Raw genomic sequence first — 26411 nt, 5'->3', positions numbered from 1 at the left:
AAGAAAGAACTTGGGAGGAGGAAAGTAGAGAGGCAGTTCTAGTGCTTTGGTTTAATCAACATGGTCCAGGGGTGAAAGGGTAGTTTCATATACCTAACCCCGCATTCAGAAGGGACGGAATGATTTCACAGGTAGAGCAAAGTGGGGAATTGGGAGGTGACTGAGAAGAAGAAGGAAAGTCTCAGAGTCTGGTGGGAGGGGACAGAACTTTGAGATGTCTCCAAACTGAGACCTGTGAGTTCACCTATCAATGTGCAAGCATCAGGCTTTTATAAGGGCAGCATCTGAGGTCCCTCCAGATTCTGTCAGAGGCTTCTGTAGCTCCTCCAGGAGATTATATGATAGCTGACCACATTTTAGGCATTGGGTGAACCTGTCTCATTTGGTAGCCTTCAGCCCATAGCCAGACATATCACATCAGTGTATCATACACTTCCCCATATGTCTTACTCTGTGACTACAAAACTCCTTTCATGACAGCCAGAGGGCTGGTATTAGTGACAAAGGAAAGAGGCCTTCTTCTTCTAATCCCTGCAGTGTTACTGGCTGAGAAATTCTTTCAGTCATCTTAAAATCTGTGTCAGTGGTAAAACAGGTCCCGTCTTGTCTTCTGTCCCAAATCACTGCCTGAAAGAAAGAAAGTGAAAGTGGCTCAGTCATGTCCGACTCCTTGTGACCCCACGGACTGTCCATGGAATTCTTTGGAGAGAATACTGGAGTGCGTAGCCTTTCCCTTCTCCAGGGAAATCTTTCCAACCCAGGGATCAAACCCAATTCTCCCGCATTGCAGATGAATTCTTTACCAGCTGAGCCACAAGGGAAGCCCAAGAGCACCGGAGTGGGTAGCCTATCCCTTCTCCAAGGGATCTTCCTGACCCAGGAATCGAACCGGGGTCTCCTGCATTAAGGGTGGATTCTTTACCAACTGAGCCATCAGGGAAGCACAAATCACGACTAGTAGATGACAAATTTTTTTCAGCTTTTTATACCGTTCGTGGGGTCCTCATGGTTAGTATACTGAAGTGGTTTGCCATTCCCTCCTAGAGTGGATCACATTTTGCCAGAACTCTCCACTATGACCCAACCATTTTGGGTGGCCCTACATGGCATGGCTGATCACTTCATTGAGTTATTCAAGCCCCTTCACCAAGGCAAGGCAGTGATCCATGAAGGGGAAGCCTGGTGTGCTACAGTCCATGGGGTCATGAAGAGTCAGACACAACTTGGCAACTGAACAATAGATGACAAAATGGTTCTCTCCACTGGGGCATTTTTGAAAAAGATTTTGTGAAAGATGCTGCTCCTTGGACCTTAAGCACAGAAACAACATGCACCTATAAGTTGGAAGAGTGTTCCCAGTTGAGAAAATATGCTAATGCTCAGGTTGTGAAATTATATACAGAGTATATCATGAAAAACGCTGGCCTGGAAGAAGCACAAGAGAGTTGGAATATAAAGAAAGCTGAGCACAGAACAATTGATGCTTTTGAACTGTGGTGTTGGAGCAGACTCTTGAGAGTCCCTTGGACTGCAAGGAGATCCAACCAGTCCTTTCTAAAGGAAATCAGTCCTGGGTGTTCATTGGAAGGACTGATGTTGAAGCTGAAACTCCAATACTTTGGCCACTTGATGCGAAGAGCTGACTCATTTGAAAAGACCCTGGTGTTGGGCAAGATTGAAGGCAGGAGGAGAAGGGGATGACAGAGGATGAGATGGTTGGATGGCATCACTGACTCAATGGACATGAGTTTCTGTAAACTCCAGGAGTTGGTGATGGATAGGGAAGCCTGGTGTGCTGCAGTTCATTGGGTCTCAAAGAGTCAGACACAACTGAGCGAATGAACTGAACTGAACTGATGGGACAAGATGCCATGATCTTAGTTTTCTGAATGTTGAGCTTTAAGCCAAATTTTTCACACTCCTCTTTCACTTTCATCAACATGCTCTTTAGTTCTTCTTCACTTTCTACCATAAGGGTGGTGTCATCTGCATATCGAGGTTATTGATATTTCTCCCAGCAATCTTTTTTTTTCATTTACTTTTATTAGTTGGAGGCTAATTACTTTACAATATTGTAGTGGTTTTTGCCGTACATTGACATGAATCAGCCATGAATTTACATGTGTTCCCCATCCCGATCCCCCCTTCCACCTTCCTCTCCATCCGATCCCTCTGAGTCTTCCCAGTGCACCAACCCTGAGCACTAGTCTCATGCATCCAACCTGGGCTGGTGATCTGTTTCACACTTGATAGTATACTTGTTTCAACGCTATTCTCTCAGAACATCCCACCTTCGCCTTCTCCCACAGAGTCCAAAAGTCTGTTCTGTACATCTATGTCTCTTTTTCTGTTTTGCATATAGGGTTATCTTTATCATCTTTTTAAATTCCATATATATGTGTTAGTATACTGTATCGGTCTTTATCTTTCTGGCTTACTTCACTCTGTATGATGGGTTCCAGTTTCATCCATCTCATTAGAACTGATTCAAATGAATTCTTTTTAATGGCTGAGTAATATTCCATAGTGTATATGTACCATAGCTTCCTTATCCATTCATCTTCTGATGGGCATCTAGGTTGCTTCCATGTCCTGGCAATTATAAACAGTGCTGCAATGAACATTGGGGTGCACATGTCTCTTTCAGATCTATTTCCTCGGTGTGTATGCCCAAGAGTGGGATTCTCCCAACAATCTTGATTCCAACTTGTGCTCCATCCAGCCCAGCATTTCTCATTATGTACTCTGCATATAAGTTAAATAAACATGATGACAATATACAGCCTTGACGTACTCCTTTTCCTATTTGGAACCAGTCTGTTGCTCCATGTACTAACTGTTCTAACTGTTGCTTCCTGACCTGCATACAGATTTCTCAAGAGGCAGGTCAGGTGGTCTGGTTTTCCCATCTCTTGAAGTTTGTTGTTGAATCCACACAGTCAAAGGCTTTGGCATAGTCAATAAAGCAGAAATAGATGCTTTTCTGGAACTTGCTTGCTTTTTCAATGATCCAGAGGATGTTGGCAATTTGATCTCTGGTTCCTCTGCCTGTTGTAAAACCTGCGTGAACACCTGGAAGTTCATGGTTCATGTATTGTTGAAGCCTGGCTTGGAGAATTTTGAGCACTACTTTACTAGCGTGTGAGATGAGTGTAATCATGTGGTAGTTTGAGCATTCTTTGGCACAGCCTCTCTTTGGGTTTGGAATGAAAACTGACCTTTTCCAGTCCTGTGACCACTGTTGAGTTTTCCAAACTTGCTGGCATTTTGAGTGTAGCACTTTCACAGCATCATCTTTTAGGATTTGAAATAGCTCAACTGGAATTCCATCACCTGTCCACTAGCTTTGTTCATAGTGATGCTTCCTAAGGCCCACTTGACTTCACATTCCAGGATGTCTGGCTCTAGGTGAGTGATCACACCATCGTGATTATCTGGGTTGTGAAGATCTTTTTTGTACAGTTCTTCTGTGTATTCTTCTCACCTCTTCTTAATATCTTCTGCTTCTGCTAGGTGCATACCATTTCTGTCCTTTATTGAGCCCATCTTTGCATGAAATGTTCCCTTGGTATCTCTAATCTTCTTGAAGAGACCTCTAGTCTTTCCCATTTGATTGTTTTCCTCTATTTCTTTGCACTCATCACTGAGGAAGGCTTTCTCATCTCTCTTTGCTATTCTTTGGAACTCTGCATTCAAATGGGAATATCTTTCCTTTTCTCCTTTGCTTTTTGCTTCTATTCTTTTCACAGCTATTTGTAAGGCCTCCTCAGACAGCCATTTTGCTTTTTTGTATTTCTTTTTCTTGGGGATGGTCTTGATCGCTGTCTCCTGTACAATGTCATGAACCTCTGTCCATATTTCATCAGACACTCTGTCTATCAGATCTAGTCCCTTAAATCTATTTCTCACTTCTACTGTATAATTGTTAGGGATTTGATTTAGGTCATACGTGAATGGCCTAGTTGTTTTTCCTATTTTCTTCCATTTAAGTCTGAATGACAATAAGGAGATCATGATCTGAGTCACAGTCAGCTCCCAGTCTTGCTTTTGCTGACTTTATAGAGCTTCTCCATCTTTGGCTGCAAAGAATATAATCAATCTGATTTCTGTGTTAGCTATCTGGTGATGTCCATGTGTAGAGTCTTCTCTTGTGTTGTTGGAAGTGGGTGTTTGCTGTGACCAGTGTGTTCTCTTGGCAAAACTCTGTTAGTCTTTGCCCTGCTTCATTCTGTACTCCAAGGCCAAATTTTCCTGTTACTCTTGACTTTCAAGTATCTGAAATTTTACCTGAAAGTAAAATACTGTGGTATTCAGGACTGATTTCCTTTAGGATGGACTGGTTAGATCTCCTTGCAGTCCAAGGGACTCTCAAGAGTCTTCTCCAACACCACAGTTCAAAAGCATCAATTCTTTGGCACTCAACTTTCTTTATAGTCCGACTCTCACATCCATACATGACCACTGGAAAAACCATACCCCACATCCAAGGTCGGAGAAACCCCAGTAAGACTGGAGCAGCTGTGAGGAGATAGCCCACGTCTAAGGGCAAAGGAGAAGCCCCAACAAGACAGTAGGAGGGGCGAATTTGCATTTAGAATCAAACCCCATTCCCGCCAGAGATGCTCAGAGGGCTCAAACAAACCTTGGGCACACCAGGACCCAGGGACCCCACAGAGACTGAGACAGAGCTGGTTTTGAGCATCTCCTGTGAAGGTACAGGTCGCGGTAGTCTGCCGCAGGGACAGGGGCTCTGGGTGCAGCAGACTTGGGTATAGCATAAGCCCTCTTGGAGGAGGTCACCATTAACCCCACCATAGACCTGCCAGAACTTACACCGGACTGGGAAATAGACTCTTAGAGCCACAACAGAACCTTGTGCGCCAGGACACAGGAGAAAGGAGCAGTGAACCCACAAGTGACTGTCCTGGACTTGCCTTTGGGTGTCCAGGAGTCTCCGGTGGAGGCATGGGTTGGTGGTGGTCTGCTGCCCGGTTGGGAGCACTGAGTGTAGCAGTACATGCATGGGATCTTTTGAGGGAGGTCCTCATTACCTTCATTACCTCCACTATAGTTTGACCCCAGGTAAATAGCAGGGAGGGAACACAGCTCCACCCATCAACAGAAAATTGGATTAAAGATTTCCTGAGCATGGCCCCGCCCATCAGAACAAGACCCAGTTTCCCCTCAGTCAGTCTATCCCATCATGAAACTTCCATAAGCATCTTATCCTTCTCCATCAGAGGGCAGTATGAAAACCACAATCACAGAAAACTAACCAATCTAATCACATGGACCACAGCCCTGTCCAACCAATACAGTATATTAAGGCATATATATGGAATTTGGAAGTGAAAGTGAAGTCCCTCAGTCATGTCCAACTCTCTACAACCCCATGGACTGCAGTCCACCAGGCTCCTCCATCCATGGGATTTTCCAGGAAAGAATACTGGAGTGGGTTGCCATTTCCTTCTCCAGGGGATCTTCCCAACCCGGGGATCGAACCCGGGTCTCCCGCACTGCGGGCAGACGCTTTACCATCTGAGCCACCAGGAAGCCCCTATGGAATTTAGAAAGATGGTAATGATGACCCTATGTGGAAGACAGCAAAAGAGACACAGATGTAAAGAACAGACTTTTGGACTCTGTGTGAGAAGGTGAGGTTGGGATGATTTGAGAGAATAGCATTGAAACATGTATATTACCTTATGTGAAACAGATCCTCAGTCCAGGTTTGATGCATGGGACAGGGCACTCCAGGCTAGTGCACTGGGATGACCCTGAGGGATGGGATGGGGAGGGAGGTGAGAGGGGCATTCAGGATGGGGAACACATGTACACCCATGGCTAATTCATGTCAATGTATGGCAAAAACCACTACAGTATTGTAAAGTAATTAGCCTCCAATTAAAATAAATAATTTTTTTTTTTAAGACTCATTGTAGACCTCCTGAATCAAGATGCAGGCAGAGGCCCAGCAGCTGGTGTTTAGGAGCCCTGGCCCTCTATGGGATTCCCATATAAGCCCAAATTTGAGACCACCCTTGTAGTGGTGGTACACTCAATGGGTGTTTCTGATTGTCTGTTGATAGAAGATAAATACGTGGACCCCTCCTTGAAGGGCTCTGTTAAAGTGTCAGCACATTTGCCTTAAGCTCTGTTTCCTTTGGAAACTGGCATAAGACACAACTTTTACATTGTGATGCCAGGGGAAAGTGAAGGAACTATTACAGGTGTTTGCCCATGCATAGCTGAGCTTTTTAAAAGTACTTTCACTTTGTTTAAGGTATTTATGCTTCTACTTCTTTGAAGACTCTTGAGAGTCCCTTGGACAATAAGGAGATCAAAACAGTCGATCCTAAAGGAAATCAACCCTGAATATTCACTGGAAGAACTGATGTTGAAGCAATTCAACAGCAATTCAGAGGATTCCTTTGTCGAAGGAGGAGCAGGAGGGAGAGGGAAGAGGCAGACCTGGCAGAATCACCTTGCCATATCATAAGGTCCTCCTGGCTCTGGAAACAGGGACCCCAGGATGACAAATAACACAGTAAATAACAGCAGACTGCTGGGTATCTTCCAATTCCATAGCCCTAGAATCTGCTTTCGGCCACATCTCTGCAGTTCTTCCCATAATCTCAGTTTCTATCCTGTCTGCCAGGCATACACCCTACTTACAGTGAGGGAGGCAGTGTCAACTCTTCTGGCCCTGGGAGATGTTCTCTAGACTTTGACTTCTTTACACTTCTCTCCTAGACCCTCTTCCTCACCCACAGGGAGCTGACAATAGCAGATGCGTTCTTAGTTCCTAGAAGGTAGACAGAGAATCCAGGCTTGGAAACCCAAGAATAGTCCTGCCTATTCTGGGCTCTTTCCACATCCATATGAATTTTAGAATCAGGCAATCTATACTAAAAAGCCAAATCTCATATCCAGAACAGGTAAATCCATAGAGACAGAATGCAGATCGGCGGTATTATGGGTTGAATTATGTCCCCCAAAAGATATACTAATGTTCTAACCTCTGGTACCCATGAATAGACTAGATAGACTTTTGACTAGACGGGCTTTTGTAGGCAAAGTAATGTCTCTGCTTTTTAGTATACCGTCTAGGTTGGTCATAGCTTTTCTTCCAAGGAGCAAGCGTCTTTTAATTTCATGGCTGCAGTCACCATCTGCAGTGATTTTGGAGCCAAAAAAAATAAAGTCGCTCACTGTTTCCATTATTTCCCCATCTATTTGCCATGAAGTGATGGGACTGGATGCCATGATCTTAGTTTTCTGAATGCTGAGCTTTAAGCCAACTTTTTCACTTTCCTCTTTCACCTTCATCAAGATGCTCTTTAGTTCTTCTTCACTTTCTGCCATAAGGGTGGTGTCATCTGCATATCTGAGGTTACTGGTATTTTTCCCAGCAATCTTTACTCCAGTTTGTGCTTCATCCAGCCCAGCATTTTGTATGATGTACTCTGCATATAAGTTAAATAAGCAGGGTGACAATATACAGCCTTGACGTACTCCTTTCCTGGTTTGGAACCAATCTGTTGTTCCATGTCCAGTTCTAACTGTTGCTTCTTGACCTACATATAGATTTCTCAGGAGGCAGGTCAGGTGGTCTGGTATTCCCATCTCTTTAAGAATTTTCCATAGTTTGTTGTGATCCACACAGTCAAAGGCTTTGGCATAGTCAATAAAGTAGAAGTAGATGTCTTTCTGGAAATATAATGCTTTTTAACTGTGGTGTTGGAGAAGACTCTTGAAAGTCCCTTGGACTGCAAAGAGATACAACCAGTCAATCCTAAAGGAAATCAGTCCTGAATATTCATTGGAAGGACTGATGCTGAAGCTGAAACTCCAATACTTTGGCCACCTGAAGCGAAGAGCTGACTCATTGGAAAAGACCCTGATGCTATGAAAGACTGAAGGTGGGAGGAGAAGGGGACGACAGAGGATGAGATGGTTGGACGGCATCACTGACTCAATGGACATGAGTTTGAGTAAGCTCCAGAAGTTGGTGATGAACAACTGGCCTGTTGCAGTCCATGGGGTCACAAAGAGTCGGACACAACTGAGCAAGCGAACTGAGCTGAACTGCACCCATGAATATGGCCTTATTTGGAGATACAGTCTGCTGCACTGTGCTGTGCTTAGTCACTTAGTCATGTCCAGCTCTTTGCGACCCCGTGGACTGTAGCCTACCAGGCTCCTCATCAATGATCAGCGACTTAATCAACTGTGCCTATGTGAAGTGAAAGTCACTCAGTGTCTGACTCTTTGTGACCCCATGAGCTCCAGGCCAGAATACTGGAGTGGGTAGCCATTCCCTTCTCCAGGTTCTCAACCCAAGAATCAAACCCAGGTCTCCTGAATTGCAGGCAGATTCTTTACCATCTGAGCCAGCAAAATGGATTCTTTATCACCAGATGGATTCTTTACCATCTGCAAAACCTACGGTCTTGACAGATGTACTGAATTTGGGTATGCTCTAATCCAATGACTGGTGTCTTTAGGAAGAAAAGAGACACAAAGAAATGGAAGCCATGTGAGGAAGAAGGTATGCAGAGATGGGAGTGAGGCTGTCACTAATCAAGGAATCTCTGTGCTTACCAGCATCTGGAAAGGGCAAGAAAATATCAATAAAAAAATATTGCCTGCCATATCACTAAACAAGGGATGTGGCAGGCATCAAGTCATCACACTGCAGCCACTCCCCAATGGTGCATCCTGAGGAGAAAGCACAAGTTACTGGATTACTGGCCTCGGATAGCTGAGAGGCATATCAAGGGGATGATAAGTCCTCAGTTTTGTTCACTGAATAAAACTCTCAACTTTTAGGTTGTGCATTTCTCTTCTGCCGACAAAGGAATCCTCGTCCAGAGCCTTGGAAGGATCATGGCTCTGCCAACACACTGAATTCAGACTCTTGGCCTTTAGTACTGTGGTAGGATCATCTTATTTTTTTAAGCAGACCAGGTTGTGGTCACAAGCTGATCACAGCAGTCATAGGACACTAATACAGGTGGTTATCAGCATCAAGGGGGTGGGGTATTAGGAATGCTTCTTAATAAGTACAGGATTTCTTTTTTTTTTTTTTTTTTTCATTTATTTTTATTAGTTGGGGGCTAAATACTTTACAATATGGTAGTGATTTTTGCCATACATTGACATGAATCAGCCATGGATTTACATGTGTTCCTCATCCTGAACCCCACTCCCACCTCCTTCCCCATCCCATCCCCCTGGGTCATCCCAGTGCACCAGCCCTGAGCACTTGTTTCATGCATCCAACCAGCTGGTTCTGAGAGAATAGCATTAAAACAAGCATACTATCAAGGGTAAAACAGGATTTCTTTCATATGTTCTGAAGATGCCTTGGAAATTTTTTTAACGGAGGAGCCAGGAGATATAGGAGTTTTGGGGAAAAAAAATATTTTTAAACTGAGTATGAATATCAAAAGATTACTGGTATTTAAAGAAAACTAGACATTGCAAGGGATAAATTTAGCACCTTTTTAAGTATAGGAAGATGCAAGAGTCTGGGCTTACTGACTTATTTCTTTTATGTGCACCTTTAGCCAACTAGGCCCAGTATTCCGTTTATCTCCATCTTTAGTTCCCATAAGGATGTATCATCCAGATTGACTGTGGAGGTTGATGACTTGGTAGCTGCCACACTCTTTGTTTACTGAAATGGCAAGTGGCATTCCTGTCCAAATTTCCCTCAAGAAATGAATACTTGGATGGCCACTGGATAAAAAAAAGCACTGACCTGAGAAGCAGAACACACTGAAATGTGGCCTAAGAGAAACCTCCAGACCTTAGGCTCACTTACAGAAGTAAACATGAGTGGAAGCCATCCCTGAGGAGGAACAGAGAGATAGCTTCCAGGTGACACACCAGGACTATGGAAATCTCTCTGCAGCCTGGGCTGAAGACTGAGAGGAAGGCCAAGAGGAGAAGAGGGGAGGACCAGGGATTGTAACACAGGGCCAGCAAACACCTAGGGCCACCAGACTCACTGTCCGTTCCCTCTCCAGCACCACCATCAGCCCTCCTGGCTAGGTTGTTCCTGGCACTGCGCTACTGTCCTTCTCAAACCAAGAGTTATCAGACCTGTGGTCAGAGGGAAAAAAATGATGGAGTGAAGAGGTCAAGATGAGTTGGGGAGAATTCATGCTCCTCCATGTTTCCCTGTATGGGTGAATACCTGCCCACCACTTCTCCATTCCCATCCCACTTCCCATATTATAGACATTTTCTTCTCACCTACAGGATAAATACAACTACTCCAGAACTAAGAGCATGTCAGAAAAAGAAGTTCTACAACAGTTGAGGTGTCAGACTGCTGAATCAGAGCCAAAATGTATAATGATTCAAAACGTGTGATTATTCATTTCTCGCTTACTTACTTGGCACACTGACTGGTCGTGTTGCTGCTCAGTCACTCAGTCATGTCAGACTCTTTGCAACCTCATAACTGCAGCACGCCAGACTTCCCTGTTCATATCTCTCAGAGTTTGCTCAAATTCCTGCACATTGAGTTAGCGATGCTATCTAACCTTCTCATCCTCTGTCACCCTCTTCTCCTTTTACTTTCAATCTTTCCCAGTATCAGGGTCTTTTCCAATAAGTGGGCTCTTCGTCTCTGGTGGCCAAAGTATGGGAGCTTCAGATTCAGCATCAGTCTTTTCACTGAATATTCAGGGTTGATTTCCTTTAAGATTGACTGGTTTGATCTCCTTGAAGTCCAAGTGACTCTCAAGAGTCTTCTCCAGCACCACAACTGGAAAGCATCATTTCTTCCGTCCTCAGCCTTCTTTATGGTCCAACTCTCACATCCATATGTGACTTCTGGGAAAACCATAGCTTTGACTATATAGCCCTTTGTCTGCAAAGTAATGTCTCTGCTTTTTAATATGCTGTCTACCTTTGTCATAGCTTTCCTTCCAAGGAGTAAGTGTCTTTGAATTTCATGGATACCATCACTGTCAGCAGTGATTTTGGCGCCCAAGGAAAAAAAATCTGTCACTGTTTCCACTTTTTCCCCTTCTATTTGCATAAAGAGATGGAACCAGATGCCATGATTTTAGGTGTTTGAATGTTGAATTTTAAGCCAGCTTTTTCACTTTCCTCTTTCACCCTTATCAAGAGGCTCTTTAATTCCTCTTCATTTTCTGCCATTAAAGTTGTATCATCTGCATAGCTAAGATTGTTGGTATTTCTCTCAGCAACCTTGATTCAGCTTGGGATTCACCCAGTCTGGCATTCACCCAGCGTGGCATTTCACATGATGGAATCTGCATATAAGTTAAATAAACAGGGTGACAATATTCACCCTTGTTGTACTCATTTCCCAATTTTGAAACAGTCAGTTTTTCCATGTCTAGTACTAACTGCTGCTTCTTGACCTGCATACAGATTTCTCAGGAGACTGGTAAGGTAGTCTGATGTTCCCATTTCTTTAAGAATTTTCCACAGTTTGTTGTGATCTGCACAGTCAAAGGCTTTGGCCTTTGTCAAGGAAGCAGAAGTTGATGTTTTCCTGGAATTCCCTTGCTTTCTCTGTGATCCAACGGATGTTGGCTATTTGATCTCTAGTTCCTCTGTCTTTTCCAAGTCCAAACTTGAAACCAGGAAGTTCTCAGTTCATGTACTGCTTAAGCCTAGCTTAAAGGATTTTGAGCATAACCTTGCTAGCATGTGAAATGAATGTAATTGTACAGTAGTTTGAACATTCTTTGTCACTGCCCTTCTTTGGGGTTGGGATGAACATTGACCTTTTCCAGTCCTATGGCCACTGCTGAGTTTTCCAAATTTGCTGATATATTGAGTGTAGCACTTTAGCAGCAACATCTTTTAGTATTTGAAATAGCTTAGCTGGAATTCCATCACCTCTACTAGCTTTATTTGCAGTTATGCTTCTTAAGACCCACTTGACTTCACATTCCAGGACGTTTGGCTCTGGGGCTGATTTTTATTCACTGAGTTTGCTGAGGTCTTCACTTGGGTTTGGACTGAAAACACAGGCAGGGTGCAAGGGGCTTGATATTAAGAGCAGGTTTTTAACCTCTGCCCTTCTAGAGGGGCTCTGTCTCAGAAACTGTCTTCCACATAACTCCCTATCTGTCTGCTCAGTCTTTGTCTCTCTGTCCTTACCTGCCTTCTTCTCCCACTTCTGTCCTCTTTTTTCTTCTTTCCTTTGTCAGTGGGATCCCAGAAATTTTTCCTTTGAAAAGATTTGGGAGAGTGCCTTTCTAAGTCAGTTGTCACTTTTCTTTTCTTTGTCAAAGAGACTCTTTAAAGAATTTTATTAAATCTTTAAACAACATCCCCCACCCACCACTGCCACCCACCCAAAAAAGCACACACTCAACATTTCACACAACTCAGAGGGTTCCTCAATCTACTGGATCCACAGAACCCAGGAGACCTGCTCTGAATCAATGTCCTTTTTTTCTCACATGACAGTGTGGATAAAGAATGTCACCTGACATTTCAGTAAATGAAGGACGTTGGGATCTTAAGCCACTGCAACTGCATCTTAAGAGGCACTCAGGATGGAGAAAAACAGGATACTGGTCCTAGAAATTAAGGTCTATATCAAAGGAATGACTTCAATAAGGCCAGACTCTTGCATCTTCTCCTTTCAGAATAGAGTGGCAACTAAATATTGGCACTTGCCATCTCTAGAAGGAGTAAGTCAGTAGCCACTGCAGCTGCTGACCTTCAGCACACCCTGAAAGGAGTTCAGGGTGGAGATCAGCAATGAGGCACTCTGGGATCTGGGAAAAACTGGCAGAACAGGTCTTTAAATAGTTGAATGTGTTCAGGAGAAGATATTTTTCTTTCCTGTGTTTTTCTTGGCCATGCTATGTGTCTTCTGGGATCTTAGTTTCTTGACCAGGAAATTTCCAAGAGATTTTATGAGCACAATCACTGTATTTCCTCATATCTAGAAAAGCACCAAAATCTTTATGGTAATATCTGCTCCTCATGGCTAGCAGCAAGTCTCTGCCAAAATTTGTGTTGCCTGTACATATTCCCTTAATACTTGCTGCTGCTGCTGCTAAGTTGCTTCAGTCGTGTCCGACTCTGTGCGACTCCATAGACGGCAGCCCCCCAGGCTCTGCCGTCCCTGGGATTCTCCAGGCAGGAACACTGGAGTGTCTAGCCCTCTCCTATTCTGTAAAACCACCTCAGCCAGGGAATCTAGTTGGTCCTGTAAGACCATTAAAGATTTAACTACTTCCTCAATATCATCTGTGAAGTCCTTGGATAGTGTATGGTAAAAGGTGGTTGATGAAGCAATTCCTCCTATTCCCATACCTATTCCAGCCATAATTCCCAGACCAACTAGTAGGGGTATGAACTGGATGACTCTTCTTGATTGCAAGTGTGCTGCCAGAGGTATGGTGAGAGTCTGGTTGTTAGGGACAATATTTATCTGGGGAGTGAGGAAAGGTAAAGTGCAGATACCCATCAATTGATTGGTAGACATAAGTAAGCATCTGTCCCACAAACAAAGAAAAGGCCTTGATGGAGGCAGCACCATATTGTGTTTGTGGGAGGATGAGTGGGCCACTCACTTTTTAAAGTTTGATTACATTGGTCCCTGGCTAAATTGCCTATAGGTTCAGTTCCTCATTATCTGTAAAGCATTTCAGAGCCTTTTAAGTTAACTCAACTGCCCTTAAGACTGGTCCTTGCAGAGGTGAATCTATAGGAGTGCCCATGGCTATTGCATTATTCAGCGGCACTGGTGTAGCCAAGTGCCATGGAGCAATCCCTGGCCAGCTGGGGACTGGTGTCATTAAGAAAGCGATGAGTTGTCAATGTATGACAAAACCCACTGCAATGTTGTGAAGTAATTAGCCTCCAACTAATAAAAATAAATGAAAAAATAAATAAATAAAAATAAATAAAAAGCAGAGACATTACTTTGCCAACAATGAAAAGAAAAAAAAAAAAAGAAAAGAAAGCGATGAGTTGTATTGAGAATCCATGAGGGTCTAAGGGGAAGTTAACTCTGTAACCTGGGTCATACTGCCAACAGGCAGAGCCTGATTTTTTAGGGCAAAGTTGTTCCATGATCTCAATTGTCTGTATTATTGTCCCTGTCCAGTAGCTTTTTCCATTTATTTGGCAGACAGAAACCTGTTGTGGGTTATAACATCTGTGTGGTATTTGGGGGTAGACAGAAGCATAGGGGTATGATGGCAATGCCATGGTGTCAGGATATCACCCGGGGATCCTCTGGTGGGGGAGAGGTAGCGGCAGCGGAGAGCATAACTGGAAAACACTTTTGGCACCCAGGGTCCTCAGTATACATCGCGTGGTTATGAAGGCAGTAGGTGATCGGCCTATAGGATTGGCTCTCTATACATTGTTCTAGCTGATGGTTAAGTAAGCGATTTTCCAAGGGTTGACTGTGATGTTGACAGGTGCATGGTGGATAAGCAATGGAACCATCTGTTGCAGCAAGGGACACCAAAAGGCTGCAAAGCAGCTTGCACACAATAGATAACTGAACACTAGCAAAAGTTTTCTCCCCATCTTTGGGTTGCCATGGCTATAGCAACTGGGCCTATCGTGAAGGGAGAGTGGTCAGCTATTACCGTGAGTGGTTTAGTTAGTAGGGAGAATCGATCATAAGAGACATCTGATAAGAATGAGGCTTCCCACTACAGAGGGATTAACAAGTAGCTAACAGCAGCTTCTGACCCAAATTCCAGTCCAGGAGTGTGGCTGAAGCTAGTCCTCTAGGGAAGAACATAGCAATAATACTGATTAGGGATAGAGGCCAGGGTTGACAATGAAAATCCATCGATATTTCGATAGCCAGATCCTCAAGCTTCCACTGTGCCTCGACCAGCCAGCTGCCAGAGTGTGGCTGGAGCAAGGCTGAAGAATCCTCAAGCTTCTGCTGTGCGTTGACTAGTCAGCTTTCAGGGTGATGAGAGCAGAGCTCAGCATCCTTCTTGGGTGAAGGCCATTGTCTTTGGAGCTGGTCCCTGAGGAGGTTTCTTGGGTCCTAAACTGCTTTCCAGGTGTCCTCATCACAGGAAGCCACTGCCTTCTTGACTCTGGTGTGGTGGATTCAAGGGATGACACCTGTAACTTTAACAGCAGTAGGGATTTCCAGGACGACTGTGTGAGGCCCTGTCCAAACTTGCTAAAGTGGCTCCTTTTTCCATTCTTTAACCCATACCTCATCTCCTGCCTGATAGGGATGAATCCAATTGCCCAGAGGAATGGGTGTCCTTTCTAAGGTTTCTCAGGTAATATGGTGGAAGAGTTTTCCCAGGGCCTGGAGGTGTCGGGATGTTTCCAGGTCAGCTAATTATTGGGGGTCTTCCTTGACCTTTGCTATCACTGGGGGTGTTCTCCCATATAAGATCTCCAAGGGAGAATAGCCTGAGGACCTTGGGTGCATTGGGCTCAGAGCAAGGCTAGGGGTAACATGTCGACTCAAGATATCTGGGTCTCCTGACAGAGCTTAGCTAACGTAGTCTTGAGGGTCCAATTCATGTGCTCAACTTTCCCTGAGCTCTGTGGCCTGTAAGCAGTGTGAAGCTTCCATTTGATCCCCGGTGTCCTGGATAAAGTTTGAATTATCACAGACACAAAGGCTAGCCTGTTGTCAGACCCTATGGAGAGAGGCAGCCCATATCTCAAGATCATGTCTCTTGGTAGGGCCTTGGCCACTCTCATGCCCTTTCAGTGTGTGGGGGGTAGGCTTTAGCCCATTGAGAGTAGGGGCAGACTATCACAGTAAATACTTACAGCCCCTATAGGGCTTGACTTCAATAGAGTTCACTTGTAGATCTTCAAAAGGCTGTGTCCCAGCACTCTGCACCCCCGGGTTGGATCTTGGTCGTTGGCTGGTGTTGTTCCACGCACAAGTCACATCTAGCGCTGATCTGGGCACACAGGGTTGGGAGCTTAGGAGAGAAATAGCAGTGGCTCAGTAAACTCTCCAGCGCAGTTTTTCCTAAACAAGTTGTCTCATGATGCTGGTTTACCGGCTGGACTGCTATATTGCTGGGGACAAAGAGTCTTTTGTCAGGGAGCTTCCACCAGTCCTCCTTTTCTTCTTATTCCTCCCTCATTTAGAGCCCACTGATCTTCTCCCTTGGTATGTCTCAGGGACAGAGGCAATTCTGGTGCCAAAAAGACCTTAAAAAGCTTGACCTTAAAAATCTTGACCCAGGGCCCACTGTGGGGCTCAGTTGGGTCACCGCCTCCTTGGCTGCCTGGTCAGCCAACCAATTTCCTTTGCTGACTGGATCAGTTTCTCGCTAGTGGCCTTTACAATGGATGACTGCCACTTGGGAAGGCTTCCAAACTGCCTCTAATAGATGAAGGATTTCTGTTTTTGATCTCCCTTCCCCCTGCTGTCAATAGTCCCCTTTCTTCATAAATGGTGCCATGAACGTGTAAAGTAGCAAAGGCATACCTTGAGTCAGTATAGATGTTGACTCCTTGCCCGTCATCGTGGACAAGTGCCCATTTCTCAGCCCATTGTGCTGATCACCCTCGTGACAAGGCCTCAGCCTTCACTATCTTGTCAGTTGTTGCTATGTCATAGCCTGCTTTGTGCTGTCCGTCCTGAATGAAACTTCTTCCATCAGTGAACAGCTCCAGTTCTGGGTTCTGTAGGGGAATGTCCATCAGGTCTGGCCTGCTCGAGTAAATTTCATCTATGACCTCCTCACAGTTATGATCGGGGGTTCCTGCTTGCATAGGTAAGAAAGTGGAAGGGTTCAGTGCCCACACAGTCTCTAGTTGGACCCGTGGGTTTTCGCAAAGCAGTCCTTGATAGTGAATCATCCTAGAATTGGTCAGCCACCTATGCCCCTGGTTGTTCAGTAGGGCAGTAACAGCATGGGGAAACCTTACATTTCTGTTTTGTCTTAGAGTAAACTTCTCTGCTTCTCTGACCAGGACCACAGTGGCAGCTAATGCCCAGAGACAAGGTGGCCATCCTGCAGCCACTGGATCTAGTTGTTTGCACAGGTATGCAACCAGGAGCTGCCATGGCCCAACTATCTGTGTGAGGACCCCCAGTGCATGTGATTGTTCCCATGCACAAAGAGGTTAAAGTCCCGAGTCACATCTGGCAGCCCTAATGCTGAAGCACTGGTCAAGAGTCTCTTTATCTCCTTGGGGCCTTTTCAGGTCCCTGATCTAGGGGGTCCTTACCAGACCCTGCTGTGGCTTTATACAAAGGCTTGGCAGGTTCAGAGAAACCCAGTATCCAGATCTGTCAGAATCTGGCAGCCTCAAGGAACTTGTGGACTTCTTTCTTGGTGTTTGGCTGAGGTATTGAACAGATGGCTTTCTTCCTCTGATGCCGAGCTCCAATGCCCTTTCAAGATGACAAACCCAAAGTACTTGGCCTCCTGTCTGCAGACCTGAGCCTTTTTCCATGACGCCTTGTACCCTGTGGTGGAGAGTAGAGCCAATGGGGCTTTGGCGCCTCTCCAGCAGTCCCCTGGGGTGGGACAGGCTAGCAACAGATCATCCACGTACTGGTGTAGGGTGCAGCTCAAAGTTTCTCCGTGAAAGGCAGCCAGGTCCACAGCCAGGGCTTCACCAAAAAGGGTAGGTGAGAAGCCTTGAAGCCTTGCGGCAGTCAGGTCCAAGTCAGCTGTGTCTTTCTCCCATATGTGGGTCTTCCCATTCAAAGACAAATAAGGACTGGCTGGCCGGTGACAGCTGGAGGCAGAAGAATGCGTCCTTGAGATTAAGGCAGGTGAACCAGCTTGCCTGAGCAGATAAGAGACTCAGGAGAGTGTAAGGATTTGGGGCCACTGGATGGATGGTGATCACTGCACTGTTGACAGCACAGAGGTCCTGGATGGGGCAGTAGTTGTTCCCTCCAGACTTCTTGACTGGTAAGAGCAGAGTTCCAGGGAGACTGACACTCATTTGGGATCTCAGCATCTCAGAGGCATTGGATGTGGTCCCAAATTCCCAGGCGTGCCTCCCGTGGTACCGGGTATTGTCTCTGTCTGACAGGAGTGGCTCCTGGCCTGAGGTCCATTATGATGGGGGCATGGTTTTTGGCCAAACCTGAGGGCCCCTTCTCTGTCCAAACAGCAAGGAATTCTTTTAGCAGACTGGGGGGATTTATTTGTTCCCCCCCTGAGGAATAGATGCGCCATTCATCTTCTCTGGGCACGGGCACAGCCATCATCAGAGCCGATTGGCTCCCCAGGGTGAGGCTCATAGGCTTTCTGGGGGCAAAGGTGATCTGCATCCCCAGCCTTGTCAGTAAATCTCTATCCAGCAAGGGAACGGGGTATTCTGGTAAGTACAGAAATTTATGAGTCACCAGATGGCCCCCTAGCTGACATGAATGGGCCTTGCAAAATGAGCGGGCTGCCATATCCCCTGTGGCCCCAACAATAGCTGCTGTTCAGCCTGTGAAGGGAGCCACAGGTAACCACTCTGTGGTTACCATGGAGTGTTCAGCTCTGATATCCACCATAAAAGTGATTGATTCTTGGCCCCTACCATGGGCTCCCGGGGGCCCAGGATCAGGGATCCCAGTCTTCCCTACTCTGATTCAGCCCCAGCCAGGCCAATAAGGTTTTGGATGACTGACTCAGGCTGATACCTTCCTTTGTTGGGTTGACTGAACTTCTTTGATCCTTCAGATGTCCCTCTGCGATGGGGGCACTAATTCTTCCAGTGTCTGGCCTCTTTGCAATAGGCTCACTGGTCACAGCATAGGGGTGGTCTCTTCTCAGTTTCCTTTTTCCATGAGGGAACAATCTGTTTCACTGAATCTGAGCTCCTCAATGCCGCTACTAGCAGGGCTGCTTTCTGTTTCATTTTTCTATCCGCGTCTTGTTGAGCTTCATAGTCTCAGTTCACAAAGACTTTATATGCTACCTCCAGGAGCCATGTTGCATTCATCCCAGCGAAGCCTTCCAGCTTTTGGAGCTTTCATTGGATGTCTGCACAGGATTGAGCCACAAAGGCATCATTAATCATCTGTTGATTCTCAGGTGTCTCAGGGTCCAACAGGATGTAGGTCAGGAACACTTCACACAGTCTTTCAAAGAAATCAGTGGGGGTCTCATCTGCTTTTTGGATTATCGGTGTAGTTTTGGACATATTGATGGGTTTTTTGGCTCCCAATCAAAGTCTGTGTAGAAGGGCATCATGGTAGTGGCTCAGGGTTTCTTGTCCTTCTCTGGTATTGAAATCCCAATTAGGTTTCGTCTCTGGCGTCACTTCTCACACCCATCCTTTCACATCTAAGACCTCTGTAGGAACTTGTCCTTGGATCCATTTTTGGGCTTCTGTTGAGATGCGTCACCTTTCCTCAGTGGTGAAAAGATACATAAGGAACTGGAGACAGTTGTCCCATGTAGGCGGATGGGTGTGGAAAATGGACTCTAGGAGGTCAATCATAGCCTGCAGTTTATCAGAGTATGCTGGGCTATGGTGCTTCCAATTTAGATCAGTAGTGCTGAAGGGCTGGTAATAGAGGATGGAGCAACCAGGCTGGACTGAGTCGTCCTCATACACTTGTTGAGGACCTTGAGTTTCCCATAGCGGCATCTGACAGGCCGCAGCCAGCTGGTTAGATTGCTTGGCTGAGTGGAGCCGCTTCCCTACCGGCTTGGGCCTGGAGTCTTGCTCATGAGGTGGTGCAGGGGACATTGTTTCGCAATGGGTCCAGCGCTGGCTGTGCCAGGGCTTGTGGAGCCATGAGAATGTATGGTGGGGACCGCAGTGGATCTTCTGCCAGTTCTCCCTGTAATATAGATTTTTTCCCCCCTTCTTCTTATTTCCTTATGAGTGGTTGGGCCACAAATACCCTACCCTGTCCCTGTCTGTTTGTGCAAAATTTTGCTCATGGGGGCAGGGTCTGTGCTAATTAGAAACCAGGAGTCTATGTAGGGAAACTGATCTGGATGTCCTGGACTTCCAGTGACTGCCTGGTGCACTGCGCATATGGTGGGCAGGTCAAGAGTGCCCTCTGGCGGCCATCCAACATCAAAGGCCGGCCAATCGAGCTCGCATAAATTACACGCTACCTGGGGGTCATCTTGACTCTGTGATCTCCAGCAAAGCCCTTTTTAAAGTTCTTTATCATGAAATCTAAAACTGTTGGCTTAGAGGAACTGCCCCCCATGTTGACAATGTAATCCACCTGACAGGGTTTCGAGGAAAACCTAATCTCTTAGACGTCAGCGCAAGGAGTCAGTCGATGGAAGGATAAACAGTAACCAATAATTCCTCCCTCCCTGTGTATCCCGCCCTGAGTCGGTGATACAGAGACAAACAAGGGTGGGTGCTCTCTCAAGAGGAGACAATTCAGGTGCCCGCTTGACTGCATCCCAGGGGGGGACTTAGGTTCCTCTTAGCATTTGGCGGATCAGTATAAACCCCTGATCTGGATCTGTCTCACAGGGAGGGACAGGGTCCCCAGAGGCAGAGACCGCCTTGAGCCATATGAGGTCACCACAGAACCGCAAGTTAGGGTCAGCTTGGACTCTGTAGCCATGAAGCCACACAATCGAGCCTGAAGAGCAAGCAAATCAGGCCACACACTTATTCACAATCATTTTTCATCTGCCTGGCCATTCTCCTGAGGGAGATTTAAGATGCCTCTTAGCACTGGCAGACTGGTATAAACCCCCAACCCGACCAGCCTGACAGGGAGAGATAGAATCCCCCAGAGACTGGCACTGACTTTTAGCCTTATCAGGTCATTACAGACACAGATTTTGGACCCACTCAGGCTGCATAGTTCGAGGACGGTGGAGCTCGCTTCACTCCCTTCAATCATCAATCGCACACACAGTCACTCAGAGGTTATCGCAATGCCTCCCTTCTCCTGAGTCCCCAGGTCTCTCTATCTGATGCTCCCTTCCTGGGAGCTCCAAGGAGATGATCAGTCTCCTCTTCTACCCAGTGGGGTAGGACCGGACTGGAGATTGGCCCTGGGAGGGACCTTATCCTGTGGCCATTCCTGGTGAGTTGGTCATCACTCCAGTGAGTCCGATCAGGGCTCAGCCGTCTGAAGAGTCAGAATGCCAGTCCGAAAGAGAACCCAGAAAACTGTTGGGTGGAGTGCCTCCTCATTCGTCTTGGGGTTCCTCCACTCTGGCCTAGCCAAGCCACCAGTCTGGCAACTCAAGGGGCCGGCATGGTTGGCATGGGGCCTCCAGAAATGTTTCAGAAACCAGTAATAGAGAAACCAAACACCACCCTCTGAGAGTTGGAGAACTCAGATTTATTACACCGGTGGGCCCAGAGGAGTTACCACTGCAAGCTCTGAGCTCTGAACAAAGGGGTTACAGAGTTTTTATAGACAGATTATAGTGGGTTTCCCTTGTGGCTCAGCTGGTAAAGAATCCGCCTGCAATGTGGGAGACCTGAGTTCGATCCCTGGGTTGGGAAGATCCCCTGAAGAAGGGAAAAGCTCCCCACTCCAGTATTCTGGCCTGGAGAATTCCATGGACTGTACAGTCCATGGGGTCGCAGAGTTGGACATGACTGAGCGACTTTCACTTCACTTCATAGTGGGCAACACTAGCTGCTAATAGGCTGGTTTAAATGAAGGAGTTTCATGCACACGGGAACAGTGGTTAAGAAGGGGAGGGGGATGCCTGACCTTTACATGGACAGGCATGATTAAGCAGGATGGCAGGGGCTGAACAATTCCAAAGAGTAGGACAGAGATGAGTGAGATAAGCTCCATTTCCTAGCGTTGTTATAAGTCCCCACTTTCAGAGACTACGTGACCCACGTGATCCAGACTTTGCAGGGAACAAGCTGAGTTACAGAGGCAGAATGAGCAGGAAGTTATGTAAAATTTAACTTTTCCTCTTCACATGGAGGACCCTTAGGGGCTCCTGGGCACAAAATCTGTGTCCCCCATTTCTTATTTGTAGAAAATAGGTTTCATTCAGCCTCCAAGATCTTCCCTAAGTTTAAAGGGCAGATTCAAACAGTTGCTATTCAATGGATGGTATTACCAACTCAATGGACATGAGCTTGAGCAAACTCCATAGCAAAGGATAGGGAAGCCTGGTATGCTGCTGTCAATGGGGTCATAAAAAGTCAGACACAACTGAGTGACTGAAACATAACCCTCTTGAACTTGTAAATGACCATGTAGCTCTTTCATGAGAAAGAGGCATTTCAGCCATCATATGAATTAACACATAAATGGACACATTTCAGTCAGTAAAATTTGAAATGTTGAGCTGATAGGAAAGACAAATGCCTTAGTGACTGAACAATAAAAATCAGAGAAGGGAGGAAATGCAGAGACAAGGGGCTTCCCAGGTGGCGCGAGCAGTAAAGAACCTGCCTGCCAATGCAGGAGGCCTAAGAGATGTGAGTTCAGTCCCTGGGTGGGGAAGATCCCCTAGAGGAGGAAATGGCAACCCGCTCCAGTACTCTTGCCTGGAGAATCCCATGGACAGAGGAGCCTGCAGTCCATAGGGTTGCAAAGAGTCAGATGTGACTGAAGAGGAAAAGGGAGGAGACAGTCAAGAAACAATAGTGCAGCCTTGAGGCAGGGTCGTCATTCCCCCTGAAGGGATATTTATGAATATATCTTTAAGTTCTTCTGCCAAAGGAAAACTCCCACCGAATGGAAGATGTTAACTACTTGATGGAGCATTCTTCACTCCAGAAAGAAGGTCACAGTTTGATAAACTCAAGAACCACAGAAGCATATGAAGAGATTATCTGAGAGACCAGATTAAAAGAATGCAAGCACCGCACATACTCTAATTTTACTAGCAATCTTACCATTGAACCATTGCTACAAAAACGCCACCAAATCCTCCCAGGTTGAAAGATACAGTTTTGAGGAGCTTGAGCCCATTTGTGTCCCCCTTTACCTGGGAAAGCAATAAAGCTATTCTATGTCACCCAAAACTCTGTCTCCAAGATTCAGTTTGACACCAGTGCACAAAGGCAGAGTTCTTGGCATCAAGGTGAAGAAAATGCAGGTTATACAATCTGAACAGTTGGTATAAGGAGAGGTCTTTATATTCTCCTTTCTACTTTAATGTGTGTTTGACATGTTCATAAATACAACTGTTCTTGAGAAGTAAAGATAGTTTTTAGTGAGCAATGGAGTATTTCCCACCATTTCAGTAAACAAGGACGTCACAGCCTTCAGCAATTCCAGCCCTCCAAATGTGAATTTCTGAGTTCAGAGGGTGCCCAGGAAGAACAATACCTGCTATCCGGCAGCCATCAGTCATTCCCCACAGTGAGCACCTAGGGGAAAGGGGGATGTGAAAAACACAGGATACTGGCCACAGATAGCTGAGTTGCATATAAAATGAATTATTTTAGTGAACCCAGATTCTTGCATCTTCCTATACATAAAAAAGTGCTAAATTCCTTGAGATATCTGAATTTCCTTAATTAACCATAATCTTTTGATGTTCAGACTACCTACCTTTTGTTGCAAACTTCTATGTAACCTGATTCCTTCTGGCCCAACCTCCTCAAAGTAGTTCTCTCAGGTTGCTTGAGATGATGTCTCCCAAGCTTGAAGTCCTAAAGACTCCCACCAAAAAACATAACTCAAGTTTTAGATGGTGACTATTTTTTAAGTCAACATTAGGAAGGCAGACTTAGGGCAACAACACAAGTGACTTCAACTTCAAGTTGTAATCAGTTGTTATTCTTCTGCCTCCAGTGCTTATAGCTGCTCAAAGGATACAGTTAAGCCTCTCCAGGAGGTGTGATCTGCACCCCTTCCCCTGCCAGCCTTGCATCTGTCCCACAGCCTCAAGGGGTCCTACACCCAATAGTGTAGGCTCCAGGCCTGGCCTCAGCACAGGGCTGAGAAGTGAGAGTGGCCCAGTTTCCTCTCAGATGACCCAGCATTTTGTCCATTAATACTAGAGTGGAATCTGTGGGTCAGTGACAGTCTGCTGTAGTCTGATCAGGTCTGCATGGGTCCCCCCAGCTCTCTGGGAAGGATTTTAGTTTCAGTCTCTTTCCTCATTATCTAAACCAATTTCCATAGACTTTATATTAGAGTAGTAAAATAGTCCTTGCAGGCAAAACTGTCATCTCAGGCAGTTGCTCTTAGTTATTACTGCAGTCACCCACATTCCACAGCATCCCCTCTATCAGTAAAGAATGATTCCTGAGCCAGAGGATGATAAATCCAACCCTGTGTTTGTGCAAATAGCATTGTGCCACTAAAGCTATGTGTGTCTTATCACAGAAAGAGTTTAGAGACAAGACATGGGGGCCAAGAAAGCAAAGTGAGGATTTATGAAGTGATAGCACAGTCTCAGCAGGGAGAGTGAGCAGGCTCATGTGAATAACTGTCCTGAGTTCCTTTGGCAAATTGGGGATATGGGGTATAAAAATGGTTGGGTGGAATAGTCACTGAACAGAGAGGGGTCTTGGATCGTATTTCCTGATTTTCATCCTAGTTCTATTACCGAGCCCAAGCTCTCTCTGCCTCTCTCACAATAGACAGACCAACCAATTGGGAGATAAGTTGTTGGAACAGGAATAAAAGTTTCAATTGGAAAACTAGCAGACCAGAAAGATAGCAGATTACCAAAAAACCATCTCTTGAACTTCCCTGGGGTGTCCAGTGGTTAAGAATCCACTGCCAGTGCAGGGGGTGCAGGTAGGATCCCTGGTTTGGGAAGATTCCACCTACTAAGGGGAAACTAAGCTGGGGTGCCACAACTACTGAAGCCAACACAGCCTAGAGCCCAGGCTCTTCAACCAGAGAAGCCCCCACTGTGAGAAGCCTGAGCCCCCAAACTACAGAGTAGTCCCTGCTCGCCTCAACTACAGAAAGCGCGTTCGCAGCAATGACGACCCAGCACAGCCATAAATAAATGGTAAACAAACACAAACAAACCATCTCTCCTCAGTACCCATTTGGGTTCGTTTTATACAGAAGGGGGGAGAGTCCCACTGCTCCCCGACCAATGGCTGAGCAGGATCGCTGCCGGTTGCTCCTTGACAGTTGTGGAACCACTGAGTCGCTGATTGACAGTTGCTTGCTTGGGGGAGGGGCCCACTGCGGCACCGACCAATGGCTGAGCAGGGCTGATAGCCCTCTCCTGTCCCTCTGCGGAGAAGGCACTGGCACCCCCCTCCAGTACTCTTGCCTGGAAAATCCCATGGACGGAGGAGCCTGGTAGGCTGCAGTCCCTGGGGTCGCTGATAGTCGGACACGACTGAGCGACTTCACTTTCACTTCTCACATTTCATGCATTGGAGAAGGAAATGGCACCCCCCTCCAGTGTTCTTGCCTGGAGAATCCCAGGGACAGGGGAGCCTGGTGGGCTGCCGTCTATGGGGTCGCACAGAGTCGGACACAACTGAAGCGACTTAGCAGCAGCAGCAGCAGTCCCTCTGCTATGGTTCCACCTTCCGGAGGTGAGAAGAGATTTTTGTTCATATTTGGTCTTGATTGGAAGTGTCATGGTGTCAATGCATGATGGCAAATTCTTATCTGCAAAGCTACGTCTATTGTAATGAGGACATAATGAGCAGAAAGTTACAGTCTGTTGCTAGAGATTCCCACCTTTCTGCCTCTTTTGTCTGCCTCTAGGACCCTTGGCACCACAAGATGTATGGTTTCTTGCCACCTGGCCCATGGCCCCCCTTTACTCTGCTCATATCTAGCTATCTGCTGGCTCTAACACTTAGAAAGCACTTGCTTACACACCTGCCACTTTCCTTACACCAGCTGCCACCCTGTTGCACCTACAGCACCCAGAGACAAGCTAGACGCAGACACTTAACAGCACAAGAAAGGAAGGTGCTGCTTTCCCAACTTTTGCCTCATTTGCATCACCTGGAAAACATGACAGAGGGTTCAGGAAGGTCCAATGGAGAAAAGGGGTCTTGGGTGCAGCAGAGTAGTGCCTCCCCTACTCCATCCTGGGCTCAAGCTCCTCTGACCAGCGCTAGTTTCCATGGCTCTCTCTAAAATTCCACTCTGTCAACACCTGTTCCTAGGTCTCCAGGACACCCCTATCTGGAAGACTCTTTCCAAGTGATGATGAATCTGTCCCTAGAATGCCTTTCCCAAATAAGCCTGGCTATTCCCTGATCCTCCTCCTCCTCCCAGGTATAACTTACCTCAGTTAGGTTTCCCAGGTCACCTCTATTTTATCATCTCTTGAGGGTTTACAGCACTTCCCACACTAGGGGGGTAGTGGGGATGAAGAATTCAGGAGCTGAAAGCAATTCAAGATCAGTTAGTGGCCCCTGAGAAGGCACCATCTCTAGGGGAAGGAACCTGGATTGGCCCCCGTCCTCTGCTTCCCCTTGTCCAAACCTGCCTAGTGTGGCTTTTGTTCCCCTCCCTGTCTCATTTCCTTCTGAGCCTATTTTATGTGCAGTAAGATATAGAGGGATGTGGAGCCCTGTGTGATTAC

At 46.2% G+C, this 26411-nt stretch overlaps 1 long non-coding RNA gene across 1 annotated transcript; it reads right to left on the bottom strand.

The window, feature by feature from the left end:
- Positions 1-499: 499 nt before the first annotated feature.
- On the bottom strand, positions 500-26207 carry LOC136156029 (uncharacterized). Its single transcript, XR_010660902.1, has 3 exons — positions 26113-26207; positions 23219-23259; positions 500-627 (listed from the first exon to the last, which is right to left on the bottom strand). It is a non-coding gene; the product is annotated as an uncharacterized lncRNA (long non-coding RNA).
- Between the last annotated feature and the right edge of the window lie 204 nt (positions 26208-26411).

This window comes from Muntiacus reevesi, chromosome 1 (assembly GCF_963930625.1).
Source record: "Muntiacus reevesi chromosome 1, mMunRee1.1, whole genome shotgun sequence".
Lineage (NCBI taxonomy): Eukaryota > Metazoa > Chordata > Mammalia > Artiodactyla > Cervidae > Muntiacus > Muntiacus reevesi.
The sequence above is the reverse complement of the archived record's forward strand: the minus strand, read 5'-3'. Positions and strand labels throughout refer to the sequence as shown.